This window comes from Natator depressus, chromosome 7 (assembly GCF_965152275.1).
Source record: "Natator depressus isolate rNatDep1 chromosome 7, rNatDep2.hap1, whole genome shotgun sequence".
Lineage (NCBI taxonomy): Eukaryota > Metazoa > Chordata > Testudines > Cheloniidae > Natator > Natator depressus.
In genome coordinates this window covers 51793017-51818665 of record NC_134240.1, presented here as the reverse complement: position 1 = coordinate 51818665, position 25649 = coordinate 51793017, and the positions used below count along the sequence as shown (strand labels likewise).

Sequence of the window (25649 nt, the reverse complement as noted above, 5' to 3'; positions counted from 1 at the left end):
CACCAGTTATCTCTATCCTGGGCTGCTGTCTCCCAGTGTGCAGTGTCGATGCCACATCTCTTGATGTTTATCTCAAGGGTGTCTTTAAAGCGTTTCTTTTGGCTTCCTCGTTTCCTTTCTCCTTTGGTGACTTGGGCATACAGCAGTTGTTTTGGTAAGCATACATCAGGCATGTGCACACAGTGCCCGCTCCACCTCAGCTGATGCTGGATAATCAGGGCCTCAAAACTGAAGATGTTGGCCTCTGTGAGGACACTAACATTAGTGTGATGATCCTCCCACTTTAAATGGAGGATCTTCCGAAGAAAGAGCTGGTGCTGGTATTCCAGGTTTTTCAGGTGTTTTCTATAGGTCACCCAAGTCTCACAGCCATAGAGGAGAGTTGGGATTACCACTGCTTTATAAACTAAAAGTCTAATATATGTTCTGATGCTGTGATTGTTGAACACCCGGCAAAACAGTCTGCCAAAGGCTAGGCTGGGACAGTGAATTCTGTGCTGAATCTCGATGTCTATGCCTGCCCTCTGTGAGAGATGGCTTCCAAGATAGGCAAAGTATTCTACATTTTCCAGTTCTTTTTCAATATAAATCTTCCTTGCTGGGTCTGATGATTGACCAGGGACTGGCTGGTGGAGAAATTTTGTTTTGCTGATGTTCAGAGTTAGCCCTAATCTTTTGTAAGCTTCGGCAAAGCAATTAAGGGCTGTTTGTAGATCCTCCTTTGTGTGTGCAACTACAGCACAATCATCTGTGCACTGGAGTTCAGCTATTGTTGCCGATATTACTTTAGTTCTGGCATGGAGATGAGAAATGTTGAAGAAGTTACCATCAATCCGATATTGGATGCCAATGCCCTGTGGCAGATGGTCTTGGTTTAGTGTTTTCATAGCTGCTAAGAAAATGGAGAAAAGGGTTGGTGCCAGTACACAACCTTGTTTTATGCCAGTTCGGATGACAAAGGCCTTACAGATAAAGCCACTTCACAGGATGGAGGCAGTCATCTGGTCATGGAGGAGTCTTACAATGGTGATAAATTTTCTTGGGAAGCCAAACTTTGACATGCTTTTCCACAGAGCCTCACGGTTGACAGAGTCGATGGCTTTGGTCAGATCGATAAAGGTCATATACAGCTCCTGGTGTTGTTCTTGACATTTTTCCTGGATCTGCCTGGCTGCAGAAATCATGTTGGTGTGCCTCGTGATGGTCTGAAGCCACACTGGGACTCTGGAAGTACTTCCTCTGCAACAGGAAGCAGGCGATTCAGTAAGATTCTAGCAAGAATCTTCCCAGCAATAGAGAGGAGGGCAATGGCTTGATAGTTGCCACAGTTGGCCCTGTCTCCCTTTTTGAAAATGGTGACGATGTTAGCGTAAGTCAGCAGGGATTTCTTCGGTGTGCCAGATTTTGAGGAGCAGCAAGTGAAGCTTGTTAGTCAGTGTTTCTCCTCCCACTTTCAGTACTTCAGCTGGTTTGCAATCAGGACCTGGTGTTTTATTGTTCTTCATTTGTTTAATTGTTTTACAGACCTTCTCAGATGTTGGTGGGTTGGCAAGAGTTTCCCAGATTGGGTGCTGAGGGATGGAGTCAATGGTGTCATCAGTCACAGTCGATTCTTGATTTAGAAGCTTTTGATAATGTTCCTTCCAGCGCTCTTTGATGGATTTGTTATCTTTAAGAAGGGCACTACCACCTTCTGATCTCAGAGATGTGAGGGCACCTGAGCGTGGTCCATACAGGGTCTTTGTCTCACAAAAAAACCTCTGCATATCACGTCTGTCAGTGAATGTTTGGATTTCTTTTGCTTTGTCCTCCCACCATTTGTTTTTGATTTCTTGGATCCTCCTTTGGACTTCAGCTTTGAGCTGATGGAAAGTGCTCTGCTTCTCATAGAATCTCAGGGTTGGAAGGGACCTCAGGAGATCATCTAATCTAACCCCCTGCTCAAAGCAGGACCAATCCCCAATTTTTTCCCCAGATCTGTAAATGGCCCCCTAAAGGATTGAACTCACAACTCTGGGTTTAGCAGGCTAATGTGCAAACCACTGAGCTATCCCTCCCTCCACCTCTGACTGGATAGTGGTTGGTTTTGCCAGTTGCAGAAAGCTTTTCTCTTCTGGATACGGTGGCGGGGAACTGATATGAAAAAAGTGAAAACAAAGCAATCCTGAGAAGGGAAAATGTCAGGGGGAAGCAGGAGGGGAAGGAATAAGATCAGGGCAGAAAACTGGGAACCCAAGTTGGAATGATCTATGATATTTAGGGGGAGACAGAGAAATAAATGAAATAAATAAATAAATAAACACTGAAATAAATGAATGGCAAACACATGCTAGAGACAATGATATGCAAAACTGGATTAAATGAAATAAAATGGAGAAGGAAAGAGAATGCAAGGGTGAGAGGAATCTCAGTCCCACCTGATACAGGATCCCTGGAAAGGATTTTGCTAATATGGGGGGGTAGGGGGAGGCCCTGCTGAGCTAAAGGGCTAATTCCATCTCCAATGTGTCTGTAATTCTTCAAAGAACAATAGTAATTCACATTTCAGGAATGCCCACACTGAATTACACTGCAATCTCGGACTGTCTTGTCCCTGTGTTGGGATCTGGGATGTATCTAACACAGTCTCAACTGCAGGAATTTGCTCACGGACTTCTGATACTTCTCCCTTAGCTCACTGATCAGCTTCCTGAGACAAGAAATCTCCTCAGAGAGTTTAGTGATTTATTTTTTTTCTGGATCTTCAGAATGCGTTTGGCCAGCATGAGTAGCTCTTGTTCCTCAAGACACAATCTTTCACCTCTGGTTTGTTTCTGTTTCAGTAAATAAAAATAGGGAAAGGGGAAAGGGCTGGTCAGCCATGGTCTCCCCGGAGAGAGGACTAACCACTAGGCCAGAAATCGGTTTTATTTGCTTCCTGTTCTACTTGTCTTTAGACACAGGAACCATAAATATCTCAGACATGACAGTAATGAAATACCAGCTGCTCTTCAATTAAAGGCTTGGGTACTGCTAGTGTTAAAGGTGCATGTTAACCTTTTGCTTGCTGAGAATTAGTACCCTTGTGTGTAGAAATAAAAAATCCAAACTGGCTTTTCTTTCCTTTAATCACAGTGATAGAAAAACAGCAGAGTTTTTTTTTGCTGAAACTGTTTGCAAAAAACTCTCTTCACCACGCATCGTCATTGCCCTTAGTCTGAGCTGGCCACAGAGAAACTTCCCTGAGTCACCAGCAGAGAGCCCTGGAGCCTCCACGTGTCCCCTGCATTGCACAAGCCTGCTTCTGAGACTCCTCTCTGTGGGGACATAGGGGCCAGTGCAAACTGCCTCTGAGGTTCTAGTAGCACAGCCTCTGCACAGACCTTGCTCCTCAGGTCAGTCAGCAGATCAGAGGAAAGGACCTCAGCAATGATCTCCATTCATTGCCTCCAGCATATCCCTCTTCCCCCGACACAGATCGTGGAACCCATGGGTTTGGGACAGTGGGACAACGTCTGTGACATACCCATGGAGCAGAAACTCCCATCTGTAAGAATAATTCCAAGGAAACGCTTTGATGTAAAGTTTGCTGAGTTTCATTTCCCTGCTGTATCTGGGAATAGACCACAGTATGGTTTACGTTGTCTCAGTGGGCTCTGAAATCTTTGCTGAGGGAGAAGTCCCAGCGTAGCCACTTCTCTCTTATCCCACATTTAGTGTCAGGGGACGGGAGGGATGAAAGGGGGCACTAGTATGTGTGCTGACTCCTGGCTCTGATGTGAAGTAAGAATAAATAAATGCAAAGTTGCCAGATGCAAATTCTCATTTTTTTAAAAGTGAGCATTCAATTTCCCCCCCAACCCTTCTCCATGTGTGTAAATTTGAACTCAAAAGGGATAACTCACACACACAAAGATCAGCATGTTCTTAAGAGGTTTCAGGATCCTTGTGGTCAAAATGAAGCTCCCAACTAACTACTGAAATTTTCAACAGTACCTAAGGGAGTTAGGAACACAAATCCCATTGACTTTGAATGGGACATATGCAGCAAACTCAATTAGGTGTTGTTGAAATCCCACCCTAAGTACTTAATTAACCACAGACAAAAAAAAAATAGTTTGGAGTGAAGGTTGTTGCTACATTTCTATGGTTTGCTTCCTTTACATGAGTTACAGAAACAGTGAGAAGGCAAGGACATTCTGGTGATTTGGGTGTCCAAAGCCCTTAGGACAGGAGGCTTTGAAAATCTCATTTTGCCACATGGGACACATAAGACTGACAAACCATCAATGGATCACCACTGAGAACATGCTCACCCATTGTGAGCTATGAAAGGAAATGGAAATGCTTGGCAGGCCTACATAATCTATGGAAAGGTTCATGTGATGGTCCTATGACTAAGGCTGATTGAAATTTTTGTATAAAAACTGATTTTTGATAAAATTTGGGTTTTGATTAAACAAAATTTTACACTAAAAGTGTCTGCTTTCCATGAAATTTTTTTGATTTTTCATCAAACAAACACATGTCCCAAAACTGAATTATTTCAGCAGAAAAACAAAATACTCTGATGGGGGCATGCCACCATGACTGAGTCTGTTCAATTGTTCCACAACTATCTCTGATTACATTGGGACTGTCCAGTAGGAAAAGAGTCTCCACTGATCTGACTCATGACTGTGTCTTTACGTTCAGATGTAATAGAGTGCATCAACATTAACATGTTCTCTGAAGGACTTTTCTATGATGCCATGCTAATCCAGGCAGATCCCATCTCTGTGTGCTGTCTGTTTCTACAGGCAGAATCCTAGCTGTTGGACCTCATATGTTACCAGAGTCTTCCACTCAGTGATCACGGTGAATTTTATCCCAGACAAGTGAAATATTCGCCCGTGAATTGTAATTACCTCCAAAATAATGTCTGATATCTCAGTCTCTCTTCTGGATTTCTTACCACAGAACATAGCGTCTCTCCTGTATTTCTCATGATGACATTTCCTGATATCACAAACAGGACAGCAGGACTTTCAAACGTTTGTTTTTATTTGAAGTTCATTTGGACAAAAAGCGAACAAGCTCCTGTTTCTGATACTGGTCACAAAAGATGCGCTCTGCAGCAAACCAGAATTTTTGTATATTTTTTTTAAAATCTTGATTCAAATTCAAAAAATGCTGCCCCCAATTGCCAGCAGCAATGATGCTGAATTTGGCCCCCTATGTTTATATTATGCCATGCCTTGTGGGGGGGTGTAGGGGGAAGGAGTTATTGTCAGCTGAAAGTGAAGTGGAGCTCTCTGGATCACAACTGCCTGAGCTATGAAACCCAGCGCTGTTAGTTAAGGATGTAGCAGGATCATCGATCTCTCCTGCTACTGCTAGAAGTGGACAGAGCACCATGCTGAATGGGGGTGGGTGACAGTCAGAGTCAGCCATGCCAGCTACTAAAAGGCAGAGTGTTTATTGAACTGCCAGAACTTATTTTGACATTAAGATCTGTTGCAGTGATACAGACAAAGCAAAGTACAGTGAAGATAAAATCGGCTCAAAGAAGGATTTTCTTTCCTAATTTCTCCCTTAAAACATTTTCTATTCCTTTCTGCATGAGAATTACATTTATTCCATATTGGTTTCCCCTTCTCCAATGCATGTTAAGGTTTGTGTATTTTGTTCTGAAGGGTAATTGACCCTCCCCTCCTATCTCCTTAGCCAGCTTCACCTCTCCACTCCCAAACATCTTCTCTATAGGTTTTCCCCTCTCCAAACTGCACCTTCACACTCCCCACAGCACCTTCTCTCCCTGGGCTCCACCTCTCTCTCATTTTCTGCCACTGAAGGCTGCTAGAGTCCTCCACCCTTGTGACGTTCTTGAGAGTCATTGGGATATTTTCCCCCATGTCTCAGGGACACACTGTGATATGTGATGGCCCACACAAGTATGAGAAAGATGTGTACATTCCTCTTTCCCCAACTGAGAAGAAAGGGCGGATTTTGTCCCCAGAGAAAGAGGCCGGTGGGAAAGTGAAGATCAGGGCCTCATTTTCAACATCAAAAAATGTCACCTGCCCCCGTTCGTAGTCCAGTCAGACCCGGATGCTCCTGGGTTTATCAGCAAGACGGAGGTGGGTCCCCTCAGGGGAAGTGTAAGCTACCAACCACCCTGCCCCACTCCGCCGCAAAGCCCAGAAGCCCTGCTCAGGGCTAACACTGATCCTTCCCTTCCTGTTCACAGACTCTCTGGCAACCCCCAAAACCCAGCTTCTTCCTTCCCCCACCTCCACCTCTCAGCAATGTCTCCCTGAGGTGAATCCCTCACAACCCAGTACAAAGGGATCATTGTCAAATCTCTCCAGATTGTTGGGCAGATTCTGTCATGTGAATCCCCATCTCACACTTTTCTGATCCTCAGACATGACAAGTCGGGGATGAGCCGTGTCTGGATCCAGAGTCACATTCACTGGGGAGAGAGAGAATCAGACCACTAGAGGCAGAGCTCAGCCCTGGGGGGAGGCTGAGGGCCATTTCTCATACTCCCCAACAGCTCTGTTCCAACTGGGACACTCTCTGATTTTCTGCCTCTGTTGCAGGGAGCTGCCTCCCTGGTGGGCTGGGCTGGGCAGGGATCTCACTGCAGCTCCCATCCCACAATCACTAGGGGTACTGTTGTAGCTGCTGCTATGAGTGCAGAACCCTTCCTAGCTGCTCCTTATTCCCCCTGTGGGGCTGCTACACTCCTAGCTGCAGAGACAGAGCTGGGAGGTAGCAGAGCTGGAGTTGCCTGCAACGTTCAGTGAAGCCACCAGCGATACCTGGGGCAGGGAAAACAGCCGAGGAAGTGGCACAGGGGAGAGATCCTTTCCCCACCCCAGAAAGCAGTGACCCCAAGCTCCTCTCCCTATCCTAAGGAAAAGAGAGAGCAGGAAGAGAGCGCAGGAGAGTCCAGGAAGGGGATAGAAGGATGTAGCAGACCTGAGAAGCAAGACTCTGTGCTCATTTACCCCAGTGCTCTGTCAGAAGCAGAGGGACAGAGTTAAGGTTCTTTGTGTGCTAGTTGAGTCTGTTATTGTGGGAATTTAACTGATGATTGCCTTAGATTTATTTTTGTATGTTTTCTTTTTAATTTCAGTGGGGTGTTTTGCTCTGTTTAAGTTTAATTTGTATTTGGGGAATTTATAAATTAATTAGGATTTTTGTGAGAATTTTACCAGATTTTGAAGAGAGGCTAAGGTCCAAAATCTCCAGCATAATTTCTAAAGAGGAGATCTTGCTAACTTGTATGTGTGCCTAACTTTAAGTACATGAGTAGTCCCACTGAATCCTTCTAGCCCCTTTCTCAGTACCTTTGAATTTCCTCTGAGTCTCCATTAGAGCATCCCTTTGGTTATAAGTATTGAGGCTCTCAGCCAGTTCAGGAGAAATCTCCACTTGGTGCTGGAGCTTCACCTCCATACGCCTAGAGAAAATAGTAAGATTGTTATTCAAGTTAGGGAAAGTTATTGACCTAAGGAGCCTAGAGAATGAATTACTTTGTTTATGCCACCCTCAGAGCCCATGTAGCTCAGGCAATGACAGTGTAAGCTTCCCCCCGTGGTGTCCCATCATGGTGCTTCAACCTTACCAGGAGAATCCAGGTATAGGGATAGAAAGAAAAGGAGTACTTGTGGCACCTTAGAGACTAACATATTTATTTGAGCATAAGCTTTCGTGAGCTACAGCTCACTTCATCGGATGCATTCAATGGAAAATACAGTGGGGAAATTTATATACATAGAGAACATGAAACAATGGGTGTTACCATACACACTGTAACCAGAGTGATCACTTAAGGTGAGCTATTACCAGCAGGAGAGCGGGGGAGACAGGGGGGACCTTTTGTAGTGATAATCAAGGTGGGCCATTTCCAGCAGTTAACAAGAACGTCTGAGGAACGGGGGGTGTGGTCTGGATGAAAGCTTGAGACATGTAGGTAGGAATAGCGGTCAGTAGGTTTCCGGTATAGGGCGGTATACTGTGGGGCCAGGCGGGTACCCATAGCAGTGCCGCTGATTTGAAGGTATACATTGTCCCCAAATGTGAAATAATTATGGGTGAGGACAAAGTCACAAAGTTCAGCCACCAGGTTTGCCGTGACATTATCGGGGATAGTGTTCCTGACGGCTTGTAGTCCATCTTTGTGTGGAATGTTGGTGTAGAGGGCTTCTACATCCATAGTGGCCAGGATGGTCTTTTCAGGAAGATCACCGATGGCTGACTTAGAACAACGCTTCCTCAGCTCTCGTCCCCTAATGCACCTACTCTACTTGCGCTACATTGATGACATCTGGACCCATGGAAAAGAAGCCCTTGAGGAATTCCACCATGATTTCAACTATTTCCATCCCACCATCAACCTCAGCCTGGACCAGTCCACACAAGAGACCCACTTCCTGGATACTACGGTGCTAATAAGCGATGGTCACGAAAATACCACCCTATACCAGAATATTGTCTACAGCCAAGCTCTACGATACAACCGCATTTGCTCCAACCCCTCAGACAGAGACAAACACCTACAACATCTCTGTCAAGCATTCTTACAACTACAATACCCACCTGCTGAAGTGAAGAAACAGATTGACAGAGCCAGAAGAGTACCCAGAAGTCACCTACTACAGGACAGGCCCAACAAAGAAAATAACAGAACGCCACTAGCCATCACCTTCAGCCCCCAACTAAAAGTTCTCCAACGCATCATCAAGGATCTACAACCTATCCTGAAGGACAACCTATCCTGAAGGACAACCCTCACAGATCTTGGGAGTCAGGCCAGTCCTTGCTTACAGACAGCCCCCCAACCTGAAGCAAATACTCACCAGCAACCACACCACACAACAGAACCACTAACCCAGGAACCTATCCTTGCAACAAAATCCGTTGCCCACTGTGTCCACATATCTATTCAGGGGACACCATCATAGGCCTAATCACATCAGCCACAATATCAGAGGCTCGTTCACCTGCACATCTACCAATGTGATATATGCCATCATGTACCAGCAATGCCCCTCTGCCATGTACATTGGTCAAACTGGACAGTCTCTACGTAAAAGAATAAATGGACACAAATCAGACGTCAAGAATTATAACATTCAAAAACCAGTTGGAGAACACTTCAATCTCTCTGGTCACTTGATTACAGACCTAAAAGTGGTAATACTTCAACAAAAAAACTTCAAAAACAGACTCCAACGAGAGACTGCTGAATTGGAATTAATTTGCAAACTGGATACAATTAACTCAGGCTTGAATAGACTGGGAGTGGATGGGTCATTACACAAAGTAAAACTATTTCCCCATGTTTATTCGTCCCCCGGCCCCCCCCGCCGTTCCTCAGACGTTCTTGTCAACTGCTGGAAATGGCCCACCTTGATTATCACTACAAAAGGTCCCCCCCACCCACTCTCCTGCTGGTAATAGCTCACCTTAAGTGATTACTCTGGTTACAGTGTGTATGGTAACACCCATTGTTTCATGGTCTCTATGTATATAAATCTCCCCACTGTATTTTCCACTGAATGTGTCCGATGAAGTGAGCTGTAGCTCACGAAAGCTTATGCTCAAATAAATTTGTTAGTCTCTAAGGTGCCACAAGTACTTTTTTTTTTTTTTTTTTGAATACAGACTAACACGGCTGCTACTCTGAAACCAGGGATAAGAAAGAAATTCAGTCTCCAAAGCCAATTTTCTTTTGAGCTCTGTGTTTTTCTGAACAATATGAGAGGACCTCTTCACAGGCAGCAAAGATAATTTGTTGCCTATTTCCCCAAATATATGTTTGTCTGAGGATCATTGGTTGAATAAATAATGAAGTCTGGTAGAAGGTCAGATCTTCATTGTAACTCTCATTGTCTTTTCTATTTGGTGATTTTATCCATGAAAAGAGTATAATTGATTTCAGGCTGTAGCAGTCTATTTCACATTTGGAGCAGAAATTGGTGATGTGGAGCCAGGTATTTTGGGGATGTAATTTATTTACCAGATGTACACAAGCCCCGTTTCTTCAAGCTCAGGTGGTGACAGACTATACACTTAAAATGCTACAGTGGCACAGCTGCAGCTCTGCAGCTGCACTGATGTAGTGCTTTAGTGTAGACATTTACTACAGCAATGGAAGGCTTTCTCCTGTCACTGTTGTTAATCCACCTCCCTGAGAGGTGGTAGCTAGGTTGATGGAAGAATTCTTACATCGATCTAGCACTGTCTACACAGGGGGTTAGGTCAGCTGTGGATTTTTCACACTCCTGAGAGACGTAGCTATGCCAGTGTAACTTTTCAGGTGTAGACCAGTCCACAGAATGTGCACAGACACCTCCCTTTAGAAAGACAAAGACAACTCTGGCCTGCCTCCATCAGTAGTTTCCCTTGCCTTTCTCTCTTTCGGGCCTCACATGAGATTCAGTCAAACTTTAGCTATGTCTACACTACAGAGTCTATCCTGGCATAGCCCCCTCGTGTAGACTCAGCGTACAATGACAGAAGCAGTTTTTCCACCATTGTATGAATAACACCTCCCTGAACAACATTAGCTATGCTGAAGCACTCTTCTGTCAGCATAGCTGTATGTACACAGGAGACTTGACATAGTTATGTTGGCTAAGGCTGTTGCCCTGGATTTGAAGGAGGGGATGTTCCCCAGTATGTGATCAAGCTAATTGGAACCATATTATGTGCATTCAGCCACCATGAATTAATAAAATGTAGTTAAGGGTTAATTTGAAAGCAGTCTTTTAGAGGCAAGGTCAAAGGAGAGGAGAAAAAAGTAAATAATTGAGACTGAAAGTAGATAAGTGGATGGAAGACCTTGAGTCTGGGCACCTCTGATAGAAGTTTATCGAAAGCTAGGAAAAGTGATGATCTCTTAGGGGTCATTATGACCTATGTGTTTTGTAGAAGTTACTTATAAAAAGTCTAGATAATAGACTGTACTTTGGAGGAGTCCTCTGAAGCCATCTTAAAAGAGATGTTTTTCCGGACACGTTTACTCCCTGGAGGGTGAGCAACTGGCCACTGCATATCAGCTGTTAATTACTCAATACCGTTCCAGATTGTAGGTAAGTATTTGGATGTTCTAAACCTATTGCTTATGTCAGTGCTCAAGTCTAATAAACTGCAATTTTAGATAGAACACACTTACTTGCATTAATATTTCATCACACGGAATTGCTGTGTTCCTACTGATTTATTCCTGACAATGCCTGGAGTGAAATAGTTAAGTTACCCCTGCTATGGGTTCTGAAAACCCTGGGTAGCAAGGGGGAGTGGGTTTTTTCACATCCATGATTGACATAGCTATCTAGTATAAATTTAAAGTGTAAACCAGTGCTTAACTCACACTAATTTTATCTCAACCACATAAGGAAAGCCCGAGTCTCAGGTTTGGTCTCCCTTAAAAGCTATGTGTGCATAGATGTGTCAGCTGGGGAAAGAAAGAAAAAAACCACACCACTAACCAACACAGCTATGCCGATAAATCCCCAGTGTAGACACAGCTATGCTGATAGAGTTCTTCTCTCAAAGTAGCCAATGTGTTGGGGAGGTGGCATTCCTACACTGGCAGAAAAACTCCTTCTACACCGGGGACTCTGCTGGCATAGGTATGCTGATATTGCTATGCCAGCGTAAACTCTGTAGTATAGACATAGCCCTAAACTCCTTCTCTGGGGCCACATGGCCTTTTCTTTACACCCACTCTGGGCAGCCTTTACAATACAAAGAAGCCTCAAAAGTGTTTACTGTGTGAGCTTGGCCACATGGGGAAGTTAATCTGGAGTAATGTAGGCTGTGAATTTAAAGTGCAATAGATATTCGAATAGCACCCTGGGTGGATATTCCTATTCTGGAATAAGAGTGCCTTTTTCTGGTTTAGCTTACTCCACTCTTATTCTAGAAGAAGTATGTCTGTACATGAAGTTATTCTGATATTGCACTTTAAATCCACATCCTATCTACCTACCTTAATCTGAATTAACTTTTAAGCATAGACAAGGCCTCTGAGTTAACTGCTCAATCTCACTAACAACCTTCTGAGTGTGGTTATTGTGTGGCACATTAACCTTTAGTACAGGGAGTTTTGTCCTGAATGCTGATACAGAGGTTTGGAAGGATTAGATTTTTATTGGTAAATATTGATTTCACTTTTAGATTACACACGCAAACTACAAAAAATATTACCATCAATAATAACTGACATTTAGATATAGGCAAAGTAAGAAAAATGCTGCTTGAGAACTTATTTTATTTTAGAATATTACTTGGTATATTTTGACATGTGATGTTGAAAATTTGTATTTGAATGGTTATAATGCTTTAAATTTTTGAATCTACATGTCAATTGTCATTAAATAGTTCTTGTCATTGTTTGATAACTCTATCATTCCCAAAACTCTGAAAATTGAAATTAAAAAATTAAAAATTATTAAAACAATATTTTGCACAACCGTGAAAATGTAAGTCGATAATAGAAAAATACTTGAAAATAAACACTGAAATTACAAAATAATAAAAATTGAATTCTGCCAAGCCTAGTTATACTTCAGAGATCTCCAGTCAGCAAGCTATTAGCACCAATGACCCTCTAACAGACAGGACAGGACAGGACAATATGTTTTCAAATTTATCTCCAAGTTATCTGTTACCAGTGTTTTGTCTGAGGAGGTAAAATTCAATGGATCGTCTTCCCTGCTGTGTTTTCTACTTGTGCCATTTCCCACAGGTCTCTGACATTAATCTACATGCCCACGGGTGGCGGGTGAAGCTTCCCCTTGGGGAGTTTAGCCCCCTCTCCCGCCTCTTCCAGCGGAGGCCCTGTCTCTTCCGGCTGAGGCCTGCCGGCCGCTCTCAGCCTCCCAGTGTCCCCAACCGGGACAGGAGGGGAGCTGGAAGCTCGGCCCCTCCCCTCCTTGGCCCCGGTCAGGGGCTAAGAGCTCAGTTAGGGCTACAGGGAGGGGGCTGAGAGTTCAGCCCCAGCTGGGGTCGAGATCTCAGCCCTGCCTGGGACTGTGGCAGAGCTCTCTCTGCCCTGGCTGGAGCGCTGAGCCCAGAGCCCTGCCCTCATTCCGCCCCTTCCACCCAAGGTCCTGCCCATGTCCCCACCCCATTCCATCCCTTCCCTGCAGCCCCGCCCTTGTTTCGCCCATGGCCCCACTCCCGTTCCGCTGCTTCCCCCACGGCCTCGCCCCCATTCCACCCCCACTCCACCTTTCCCCCCCAAAGGACCGCCCCCACACTTGCTCCTTTCTGCCCCCTCCCCACGCTGCGGCCCTGAGACTGGAAAAACTCTGTGGGCTGCAGCGGAGAGCAAGAGCTCCTCCAGCGCCAGGGCTGTGGTGGGGGAGATTTTTCCGGGGGCCCCAAACTGGCTGCCACTGGCCCCCCTCCCACCCATGACATGAGGTTTGGGGAGGCTTATCATGTACACGCCTTCCATGTACATGCCATCCATGTACACGCCTGAGGCAGGACAGTGGTGGATACTGTTGTTCTCTTCCATCTCAATGCCCTCTCTGTCTAAGTAGGAACATTCCTTGCATTCATGGCCTGGTAGATCATGTGCTGATCATGATCTTTAGAGGACAAGTGCCACCCATTTACCTGCAGGGACTGCTGAGCATAGAACTGTAGGGTGCTGACAATCTAGGGTGGCAGGGCTGAAAAGAAGTCAGTCCATAATTCAGGACTATGGATGGAGCCAGCTTCCAGGAGAAGAAATCTGTGAAACTGGGAAAATCTGGTGTTTCTGAGAAATACTCAAGAGAAATTTCACCTCCTTGGGGGGAAAAGTATATCATTAAAAGGTTAAATCAGCCAAGCTCATTTGTTTCCTACCTTGTCCTCCTCGGCAGAATCCTTTATGGGAACCACAGCGTGAGCTCTGTGTTCCTTGGACTCTCTGCAGATCACACAAATGGCTTCTCTGTCATCCTCACAGAACAACTTCAGCTCTTCCTTGTGTCTTGCACATAGATTCACTTTTTGTTCTCTCTCTGCTTCAACATGCAAGTGTTTAACTTGCTCTACTCTATTTGCCAGCTGCCAGTTCAGCTGGAAATTCTGTCTCCGGATCTGGGCTCTGCAGCTGGGGCAGCACAAAGGGTCACAGTCCCCTTCTGTGCATTTCTCACTGTGCTTAGTGATGCAGGCGAGGCAGAAGTTGTGCCCACAGTCTAAAGTCACAGGCTCCGTCAGGTACTCCAGGCAAATAGGACGTACGGCTTCATCTTGCACCCTCCCTGCTGAAGTTCTTGAGGCCATGTCTGCTGGACTCACCGGTGTTTTGCTGATTGCTTATTTTTAGTCTGTATGGGGAAGACAGAATGAGAAAAAAAATCAGTGAGAAGTGAAGGGGGGAAATGAAGAGTAAATGGCTAGGGGAAGGTATGGAAACACACTGTGAGAATGGAGAAAGGACAGCAGAGGAGATGAGTACTCCAGACAGGCTTTGACCGGGGTAGACATAGTGTAAGTTATTTGTACTCCCAGGTACAGGCCATGGTGAGCTAACTCTGATATTGGACTTGCTCTATTACTCTAGCTAACAGCACTTTTCCTCTAGATGCCCTCCTTCAGTTCGCATTTGACTGAGTGATTTCTGTTCTTTTGCTTCTGCTCTTTAAGACTTTGGCCAGACCATGTGGAGGATCAGGGATTTATTCACTTTTTAAAAGCCACACACCTTGCAAATAATCATTCTGTTACAATCAGTGACCCAGGAGGTGGCTCTGCTTTACCCTGGCTTGACCACACCCATTGGGCCAGAGAGTCTGGGTCTGTCAGTGATTCATAGTCCATAGCGAGGTGACGGTGAGGAATTTATACAGAGAAGAATCTATTCTGCCTTACATCAAAGAACAGCAGACAGGTATATTAGAATTCAATCACCTAGAGTGGTGAGGATTGTCTAAGGCCGTAAAAATCACAGTGGCCTTTGAAATGTTTGACTTGGAGTTAGGAAGGTGGGGGGCCCTTCCAAAGCTAGATGGAGAAGCATTATCAGAATAACAGTGTGACACCCAGAACCAGAAGTACCCCTCTGCCTCAGCAAGAGGGAGCTTTGCTGGAGCTTAAACTGTGTGTCAGCTCCCTGCCACACCAATCTGTCCACCTCACCAGCAAACTCCTTGAGACTCTGCCAGTCTTACCCCTGCCTTGCAGGTAAAAATCCCTGAACCTGAGTTCCTGAACCCCCTGCAAAAGCGTTCCTCTGCAATATTCAGCCCCTATCACTGGATATTCACAGAAATTACCGAGTCCGCCACCTCCAAAGAGCCAGGGCACACCCAGCCAGTTAATTTAGCTGAGGATCCGCACTTTACTTCAATACACGGCACTGAGGTGAGTTTATGGTAAAATCAAAAACAAATTTATTAATAAAGAACTGAGATTTAAGCGATAGTGAACAAGGATAATAGAACCAGGAAATGGCTAAAAAGAAAACCCACTTTCCAGTGTCTTGAACTGAATAGATCACAATCCTGGTCTCACACAATTTCTCATTCACAGTCAGTTCTCAGAGCCCTCAGCCCTCAGGGCTGGGGGACCCGCTTTTCACAGATTGCAAGGGCACTGGCCTCTTTGTCCCCTCAGAGATGGGGGGACATTTTCTTAAAGTAACCACAGCCAAAGTTCTTCTCCCCTGCTACTTGTTCCTCAGGGAACAGACGTCATGTCCCCTTTTTGTCCTCCTGTTAATTAGCTCTTTCTGTGGGTTTGATCACTTTGTTTACCTTAGATACACTGAAAATACATTTGTATCTGCCTTACAAACTTGACTCAGGCAGAGTGGTAAATTCACATGCCTTTGTGTGAGACAAACCTGTTTATCCGCTCTATTCAAATTGCTCGTTCTGAATATATTTTAGGAACATATTTCCAGCACATATACATAACTCTTTACACGCTAACCATACATATGCCAAGTACGAATATAATTGACCAGAGGGTCACCGTTTTTCATATGGTACCTCACAAGATACTTTGTGGATAAGTATTATGTCAACAGTGGGTTAGGCGTTACTATCTGGTGTTACTGGACACCCCTTCTATGGTGGTCGAGTGCAGTCACTGCTGCTGAGCTGTGTCACCTCACCACTGCCCCCAGACCAAGGCCTACACTTTGTGAAGCACTTGGTGAATATACCCTCCCCTTGATGGCTGGTAATCATCCATAGCAGGAACAAGTACTGGCAGGAGATCCTTGCTCCTTAGTCCTGTGCTCAGACCACTACGACATGTCACCTCCTAAATGTAAAACACTGACACATGCTCCGGACACACCCACACATGCACAGAGGAAAGACTCACACTTTAAATACAGATCAGAGGATAAAACAAAAATTATTCCCTTACCTTGTGTATCTGCAGAAAACCTCAGCACAGCTTCACGGTCCCTGGGAAGCTCCCAGCTCCCTCTTTGAGTTACAGTGAGTCCAGGAGAGGCCATTTTTAATAAAAAATATTTTATTTTAAAATATAAATCCATTCATATGAGCGTCTGGTGTAATTCTAGTGGTTTCAAATGAATGTTTGACTACTTCCTTCTCTCTGTGCAGTGAGTGGGTCTGACTACTATAGGGAAGGGAAGGGAAGGGAATATCAAGTAATCACATGATGTTTTTGGCATGAAGAAAACAACTCACCATTTTTATAACGCAACACATCTCTGATTTCTCCCAAATCAGCAGCCTCTCACCCATCTGGTTCAAGCAGAGTCACAAGAGAGTTTTATTTTCTTTTTTGGAACCCGTCCCAGCAATAAAGAAGGGAAGAGGAAAGACTGGTTGAAGCTACAAGGATAGTGTTAACAGTCTGGGGTCATTTTAATTTAGGGTGACCAGAAGTCCCGATTTTATAGGGACAGTCCTGATTTTTGGGTCTTTTTCTTATATAAGCTCCTATTCCCCCACCCCCGTCCCCACTTTTCACATTTGCTGTCTGGTCAGTCTATTTTAATTGGTTTCAGAGTAGCAGCCGTGTTAGTCTCTATTCGCAAAAAGAAAAGAAGTACTTGTGGCACCTTAGAGACTAACAAATTTATTTGAGCATAAGCTTTCGTGAGCATAAGCTTTCAACCCTCACCTATAATAATTTAGTGAGTTTTTAACTTTGACTCTGGATTTCTGAATTTTCTCAAATTGCTTAGTAGTTGCTTATTGATTGTTTGTTTCAATACCTGATGGCTTAATGAAACGTCCTACTGCAAGCAGAAAATTTATCAGAGCAAGAGACAGAACTTCTTGGCAGTCAGTCCAAGACTGTGGGATGAATTCCTGCTACTCTAAGAGCCAAAAAAGTAATAACAAATAAAAAAAAAAAACCTCCTTCAAGTGCCAGCTGCACTGCTTTGACCTGCCTCTGCTAACCATACAGGGCAGAGAAGCAATTAACTTAAAAAAAAGAAAGAAAAAAAAAGCAATTTTCTCTCTGGAAAAGGGAGGAGATAAAGTAGAAACATACCACACCTACACATGGCAGTCATGCCACTGACTGCAGGACTGGGAGGTGCTCAGATAGGTCAGTGATGGATAGAGGATACACTGTGGTTGACACACACTTTCTGTACCAGTATAACTGTCAGTTGGAGGTGTGATTTTTTTAAAAGCTGATATAGTCATAGCAGTACAACCCCTAGAGTCGGCACAGTTATACTGGTGTAAATGTATTTATACCAGTATGGGGTGGGGGGAGGAAGGGGTAGAGAAAGAGAGGAAGGAAAAGGCGGGGGGGGTGTAGGATTCATAAAGGTTTATGCGCTTGGCAACATTCAGGGCACACCCGGAGTGTTGTGTAGGAGTAGTGCACACACTGCTCCATCCAAGGGCATCAACCTTGGAATCTCGCCAAGATGACATGAACCGTGAGAAGCCTCTCAGGACTGGGCTCAAGGCCCGAGAGCAAGGAATGCGGTAGATAGAAATTGGTAAATAAGAATGTTAAACAAAGCCAGTGTATTCCTTTTATCTGTTGGAGAATGTAATGCGCGGGGGGAGAGAGAGAATAAAGGGGAAGGTGGAAAGCTAACAGGCGGAAGCCTGTTAGCAGAGACCAGCCTGCTTGCTTGCTAAAAGCTGTGTCTGTCTTGTCATTGAACCGCCACGGGGGGGGGAGGAAATCCCAAAATGTTATCATAGATCATAGAAATGTAGAACTGGAAAGGACTTCGAGAAGCCATCAAATCCAGCCCCCTGTGCTGAGGCAGGACCAAGTAAAAGTAGACCACCACTTTCGCCAACCTGTTTTTAAAAACGTCCAGTGATGGGGATTCCACAGCGTCCCTTGGAAGCCTATTCCAGAGTTTAACTATCCTGAGAGTTAGGAAGTAAATCTCCTTTGCTGTAGATTAAGCACATTACTTTTTGCCTACCTTCAGTGGACATGGAGAACAATTGATCACAGTCCTCTTTATAAGAGCCCTTAATGTAGCTGAAGACTATCAGTTTCCCCCTCAGTTTTGTTTTTTTAAGACTAAATATGCCCAGTTTTTGTAACCTTTCCTCATAGGTCATGCTTTTTAAACCTCTGATCATTTTTGTTGCTCTCCTCTGCCCTGCCCCCCCACAGTTTGTTCACATCTTTCTTAAAATGTGGTGTCCAGAACTGGACACAGTACGCCAAGCTGAGACCTCACCCGTGCCGGGCAAAGTGGCACATGATACTCCTGTTAATACACCTCAGAATGATTTTAGCTTTTTTTGCCACTGTATCACATTGTTGACTCATATTCAATTTGTGATCCACTATAACCCACAAATCCTTTCCAGCAGCACTACCGCCTAGCCAGTTATTCCACCTTTTGTAGTTGTGCGTTTCAGTTTTTCCTTCCTAAGTGAAGTACTTTGCACATGCTTTACTGAATTTCATCTTGTTGATTTCAGACCAATTCTCCAATTTGTCAAGGTTGTTTTGAATTCTAATCCTGTCCTTCAATGTGCTTGCAACCCCTCTCAGCTTGGTGTCATCTACAAATTTTATAAGCATATTCTCCACTCCATTATTCAAGTCATTCATGAAAATATTGAACAGTACCTGATCCAGTAATGATCTCTGTGCGACCCCCATAAATACACACTTCCAGTTTGACAGCGAACCATTGATAATTACTTATAGAGTACAGTCTTTCAAACAGTTATGCAGCCACCAGATAGTCAGTTCATCTAGACCACATTTCTCTATTTTGCTTATGAGAATGTCATGTGGGACTGTGTCAAAAGCCATCCTAAAATCAAGTTATATCATGTCTACTGCATCTCCCCTATCCACTAGGTCAGAAACCCTATCAAAGGCAGAAATTTGGTTGGTTTGGCATGATTTGTTCTTGACAAAATCCATCCTGGCTTTTCCTTATAACCCTATTATCCTCTAGGTGCTTACATATTGATTGTTTAATAATTTGTTCCAATATCTTTCCAGGTATCAAAGTTAGGCTGACTGGTTTATAATTTCCCATGTCCTCTTTGTTCCCCTTTTGAAAAATAGTTACTATGTTTGCCCTTTATTAGTCCTCTGAGACCTCACCTGTCCTCCATGTGCTCTCAAAGATAATCACTAATTGTTCTGAGATTCAGCTAATGATGAACTTCAGCTTGTCCTCAGCTGTTCTTCCACATTCCATAAATACTGGTCAGGGACTATAAGGGGGATGGTTCCCTATTCAATGCCAGGGAGAAAGTATGCCCTAGTAACGGCAAGGAGAAATATATTTGGTACCAGCAGACTTCTCTGCACCATTGTTAGTTCCGGATCCAACAGTGATCCAGATGTTCGTATTGGCATGAGTGTCAAATATGTAGGTTTCAGTACTGATGCTGGTCTTAGTGTTGGTGCCAGTGGAGTTTGGAAGCAGTCTGTGCTGCAACACACACCCAGTTTCAATGCCTGGTGAGATTTGGAAGATTTCTCTTTCAAGGTCATAAGAACATGAGTACATAAGAATGGCCATACTGGTTCAGACCATAGGTCCATCTAGCCCAGTATCCTGTCTTCCGACAGTGGCCAATACTAGGTGCTTCAGAGGGAATGAACAGAACAGTCAATCATTGAGTGATCCATCCCATCGCCCATACTGAGTTTCTGGCAAACAGAGGCTAGGGACACCATCCCTGCCCATTTTGGCTAGTAGCCTTTGATGGACCTATCCTCCAAGAACGTATCTAGTTCTTTTTTGAACCCTGTTATAGTCTTGACCTTCACAACATCCTCTGGCACAGTGTTCCACAGGTTGACACAGGTCTTCCCATGGCTATGCATGTTTGGGATATGGGTCTTTTTTGCAAACTTTGATCCCAGTATTCTGTGCAGCATCTATCAGTCTCTTTTCGTTTTCTCAGAAAAGACAACTGTTTCATCCCAGCCAGGACTCTTGTACCAGCCTGTCTCGGGCCATTTCCAAGCTAGATCCTCCCACATCAACCTGGGAGGGACAAGTTAGATTCCCCCACATCAACCTGGCCCCACACCAGTGTACTGTGCTTCCTATTCCTCGTACACCACTGCCACCAGACTGTCCCAGGGATGGACCAGGGCACAGAGGCAAATGCCCTTGGGAGTGCAAATAATGTCAGGATATAGAATAATCGCATGGTTTAAATAACTTGAGAAAAAAAATGATTGAGGGAAGTTTGTTTCCGTGTGAACTTCCTGTCTTTCATCATCACCTTACCCTCCCCACCCAGTTTCACTGAGGGAGGCTCCCTTTGGAATTGAAGGAAGTCAATTAAGCAGGGAAGATTTGTGGGTTACTAATGAATTTTCCCACATGGTATTTTTAACTTAAGGAAAAGTATGTATCCTTCTTTCATTTAGTCCCTTCTTTCATTTGTGGGCCCCTTACTGAATGAGGGAGGCAACCTAGTGACAGAGGATGTGGACAAAGCTAATGTACTCAATGTTTTTTTTGCCTCTGTCTTCACGAACAAGGTCAGCTCCCAGACTACTGCACTGGGCAGCATAGCATGGGGAGGAGGTGACCAGCCCTCTGTGGAGAAAGAAGTGGTTCGGGACTATTTAGAAAAGCTGGATGTGCACAAGTCCATGGGGCTGGAGGCGTTGCATCCGAGAGCGCTAAAGGAGTTGGCAGATGTGATTGCAGAGCCATTGGCCATTATCTTTGAAAACTCGTGGCGATCGGGGGAAGTCCCAGATGACTGGAAAAAGGCTAATGTAGTGCCAATCTTTAAAAAAGGGAAGAAGGAGGATCCTGGGAACTACAGGCCAGTCAGCCTCACCTCAGTCCCTGGAAAAATCATGGAGCAGGTCCTCAAGGAATCAATTCTGAAGCACTTAGAGGAGAGGAAAGTGATCAGGAACAGTCAGCATGGATTCACCAAGGGCAAGTCATGCCTGACTAATCTAATTGCCTTCTATGATGAGATAACGGGCTCTGTGGATGAGGGGAAAGTGGTGGACGTGTTGTTCCTTGACTTTAGCAAAGCTTTTGACACGGTCTCCCACAGTATTCTTGCCAGCACGTTAAAGAAGTATGGGCTGGATGAATGGACTATAAGGTGGATAGAAAGCTGGCTAGATTGTCAGGCTCAACGGGTAGTGATCAATGGCTGCATGTCTAGTTGGCAGCCGGTATCAAGTGGAGTGCCCCAAGGGTCAGTCCTGGGGCCGGTTTTGTTCAATATCTTCATAAATGATCTGGAGGATGGTGTGGCTTGCACCCTCAGCAAGTTTGCAGATGACACTAAACTGGGAGGAGAGGTAGATACGCTGGAGGTTAGGGATAGGATACAGAGGGCCCTAGACAAATTGGAGGATTGGGCCAAAAGAAATCTGATGAGGTTCAACAAGGACTTCAGGAAAGCAGACTTCGACTCCCTCAGGGAACGGATGGGTAGGATCCCCTTTAAAGCCTGGCACTGAGGGGCAGGTGAAGGGCGTAGAGCTGGTGAAAAGTCCTCCAGTAGCATTAATGTTCACAGCTTCCCAACATTCTCTACCAGTTGCAACCTGGCATCCCGGCCTGGTGGAGCCCTTGAACAAGGAAATTGTGGAAGTGAATGGTATCCTGTGCAAGGCTATAATTGATTCAGGGTCTCAGGTCACAACCATCACAGAGGATTTCTGGAGAAACAACCCTACTCTGAGCAAGTTGCATCCCATGCCTGTAGTTACCCTAATAGAGGGAGCCAGTGGCCAAGGAGTCTCCCATCAAGGAACAATCAAATTAGATGTATCTTTTCTTGGCCAATCCTACAAGGGAGTCCCTGCCCTTGTGGTGCCTGGGACATATAAGGTATTCAATATATCATGATATGCGTTAGATTCTGATTTCTTTAAATGGCTGAGAAAATAAGCTGTGCTGATTGGAATGGATATTCCTGTTTTTTGTGTCTTTTTTTAACTTAAGGTTTTGCCTAGAGGGATTCTCTATGTTTTGAATCTAATTACCCTGTAAGGTATTTTCCATCCTGATTTTATAGAGGTGATTCTTTTTACTTTTACTTCTATTAAAATTCTTATTTTCAGAAACTGAATGCTTTTTCATTGTTCTTAAAATCCAAGGGTTTGGGTCTGTGGTCACCTATGCAAATTGGTGAGGATTTTTATCAAACCTTCCCCAGGAAAGGGGGTGTAAGATTTGGGAGGATTTTGGGGGGAAAGACGTACCCAAATGGACTCGTTCCCAGTAACTGTCATTTGGTGGTGGCAGCGAAAGTCCAAGGGCAAAAGGTAAAATAGTTTGTACCTTGGGGAAATTTTAACCTCAGCTGGTAAAAGTAAGCTTAAGAGATTTTCATGCAGGTCCCCACATCTGTACCCTAGAGTTCAGAGTGGGGAAGGAACCTTGACAGGAGTAGTGAGGACTGTATGTGTAGCGTGTGTAGTCTGTTTTTGGTGATTGTTAATAAATAGAGGTTATGTGGTATATTACTGTGTAAGGCTCTTTCACTGGTAAAAGGTCCTGCAAACCTGCAGAAGTAGTATACACCCAGAGCCCTATGTATTGGGAAAGGGTGTCGGTAGTTAAATTGACCAGGTTAGTTACACCCTGAGCCCTACGAATTGGGTATGGGTGGCCCTGAGCCCTACAGATTATGTAAGGGTAGGTGCTTTTCGCTTGAAGCCCTATGAATTGGGAAAAGGCGGGGGTGCCTAAATTAACCGGGTTACTCCTACAGACTGGAAAAAGGTGGGGTGCCCTAATGTGTGCAGGTAACAGAGTTTGCTCAGGTCCAGGCCTGGGTGTTTTGCCAATCAAGGCAGAAAACAATTTTCAACGCTCTCCTCGGAGCTGGGGTGACCAGATAGCATAGGTGTGGGGGGTGATAGGGTCCTATAGAAGTCAAAGCCTGTAATATTGGGATAGTCCTGATGAAATCAGGACATGTGGTCACCCTACTCAGCAGCTGTGGTGGGAGAAAAAACCCAGCTGAGCAGCAGAGCTGTATGTTGCCACCACCTCCCCAGAAATTGGTGACCACTTTGTTCACCTGCCCTAAAACTGGCCTACGGAAGCCTGGAGGTAATTGGGGTTCGGTGGAGTCTCCCTCATTGTTCTGCTCCCTGTTAGCCTCTCCCAATCAGCCCCTATAGCCTGGGCCTGCCCCCTCCAGCACCTCAACCCTCTAAGGTCAGTCTCTGGCCCAAGCCTAACCCCACATTTCAACTTCTGCTTTCCCAAGAGCCCCTCCTGCCCCCATTAACCCCTCATTCTCTCCCCAAGAGCCCCTACTGCCCCCACTCAACAGCTCTTGTCCCCCTTAGCTTGTGCCTGCTCCTCCCAGTCTATGGGACGCTGACACCGACACCCCCACCTTGTGTAAACTGTCCTCTCAGAGTAGGTTTATTGTGTTATAGTTTGAAATACATCCAAGGGGCACCCTATCCCCAAACCACTGACCAAGATTTAGCAATGGTCCATCACAGCGGTGGTATAATTTACTCAGCAGGCAAGAACTGGGGGTGGTGGTGGTACACTGTGATAAAAGATTGTTTAATGGTAGGCAAGATAATGGAACTGGTTGTAAAAAAGAATAATATAACAGGGATTTTATTTAAACCGGAACAAAGAGAACTGGATTCCACCTACCTAAAATAACATTTTAACCGTTCTGCCAGGTGAAGCCAGCAGCAACCAGGGCCAGGTTCAATATCTAGGGGTTCCTCTTCAACAATACAACACAAAACCGGCTCAAGCCCCCACCCAGTAACCTGGGAAAATTACACACTACCTCTGGGTGCCGATGACAGGCAATACTTCCCCACTCGCAAACACAGAGTCTGAGTGTAGAAAATAAACTTTTAATGAAAGGAGGGAAGTCACCCGACATTAATTAGGGAAAATGCCACAAGCAGCATTCATAAACATAGAACTGTGAGCAGGACACTCACCCCAGAGTGCATGGGGCAGTGCCTTCCGCCTCATGTTCTTGAGTTCTACAACCAAAAGTTCCTTTTCTGTGCCCCTCTCTGCTCCCTCACAGTGGGTTGTCCTGGGTCAATGAGGACCCAGAGTTCAGATGTGCATTTGTGTGAGTTCACCTCCCATCCAGGGAAGAAGGCACCTTGCTTGCTCTGCCATCTGAGTGCTTGCCCTGGCTGGCCGCTCCTGCCAGCTCGCCACTCAGGTTCCCACCGGCTGCCGCTCCCGCCTGTCAGTCACCTTCTGCTACCACCTGCTTCTCTGCTGTGACCTCTGCAGGTCAGTCTTTTTGTGACTTTTAGCTCTTAATAGGCTGGGCAGAATAACCAGTGCACATAACAATCTATGAAGCAAGAGACTTAGGCCTTGTCTACATGGGCAAGATGCATTGGTTTAACTTAAATCTGTTTTTAAACTGGTGCAAAAAGTTTTGTATGAACACTTGTATTCGAGTTCAAGACTGGCTTATGTTGGTTTAACTATACCAGTTCCCAGTCAACTTCAGTTAAACTGAAAAATCTACTTTTACAATCGAATAGGAGTGTCCACATAGGGGTTTGCACTAGTCTAAATTGGTTTAAAGTTACACCTGAACTTAAATCAATGCAGCTTTCTCTTGTAGAGAAGCCCTACGTCCTAAAACAGTTGCCCCAAGGCTAATTGGGAAGCTCAAGAAGGTCCACAAAGTAGGAGTTACCACTGGATCTAGCTACTTTTTGTATAGTCTCTAACACTGGTAGAGTTCTTGTCATAAACATACAGCTAAGGGAGCATAAAATCCCTCTTTACCCTGTAAAGGGTTAAGAAACTCAGATAACCTCATTGGCACCTGACCAAAAGGACCAATAAGGGGAGAAGATACTTTCAAATCTGTGGGGGAAGGTTTTTTGTCTGTGTGTCTCGGAGCCAGTCAGGAAACAGGGCAGGGAAAAATACATCTCCCTAAGCTATATCTCAACTAAGCATCTAGTATTGCAGAAATAGTAAGTAATAGGAAAGAAATACATTAGGTTATCTTTTGTTTTAGCTTGTGAATTTTCCCTGTGCTAAGAGGGAGGTTTATCCCACGTTTATATAACTTTAAGTTTTGCCTAAAGGGGAAATCCTCTGTGTTTTTGAGTCTTTTGTTATTCTGTAAAGTACTTACCCTCCTGATTTTACAGAGGTGATTGTTTTACCTTTTCTTTAATTAAAATTCTTGTTTTAAGAACCCGATTGATTTTTCATTGTTCTTAAGATCCAAGGGTTTGGGTCTGTGTTCACCTGTACC

General features: G+C 44.7%; 1 pseudogene; it reads right to left on the bottom strand.

The window, feature by feature from the left end:
- Positions 1 to 5223: 5223 nt before the first annotated feature.
- On the bottom strand, positions 5224 to 16430 carry LOC141990798 (E3 ubiquitin-protein ligase TRIM58-like; annotated as a pseudogene).
- Between the last annotated feature and the right edge of the window lie 9219 nt (positions 16431 to 25649).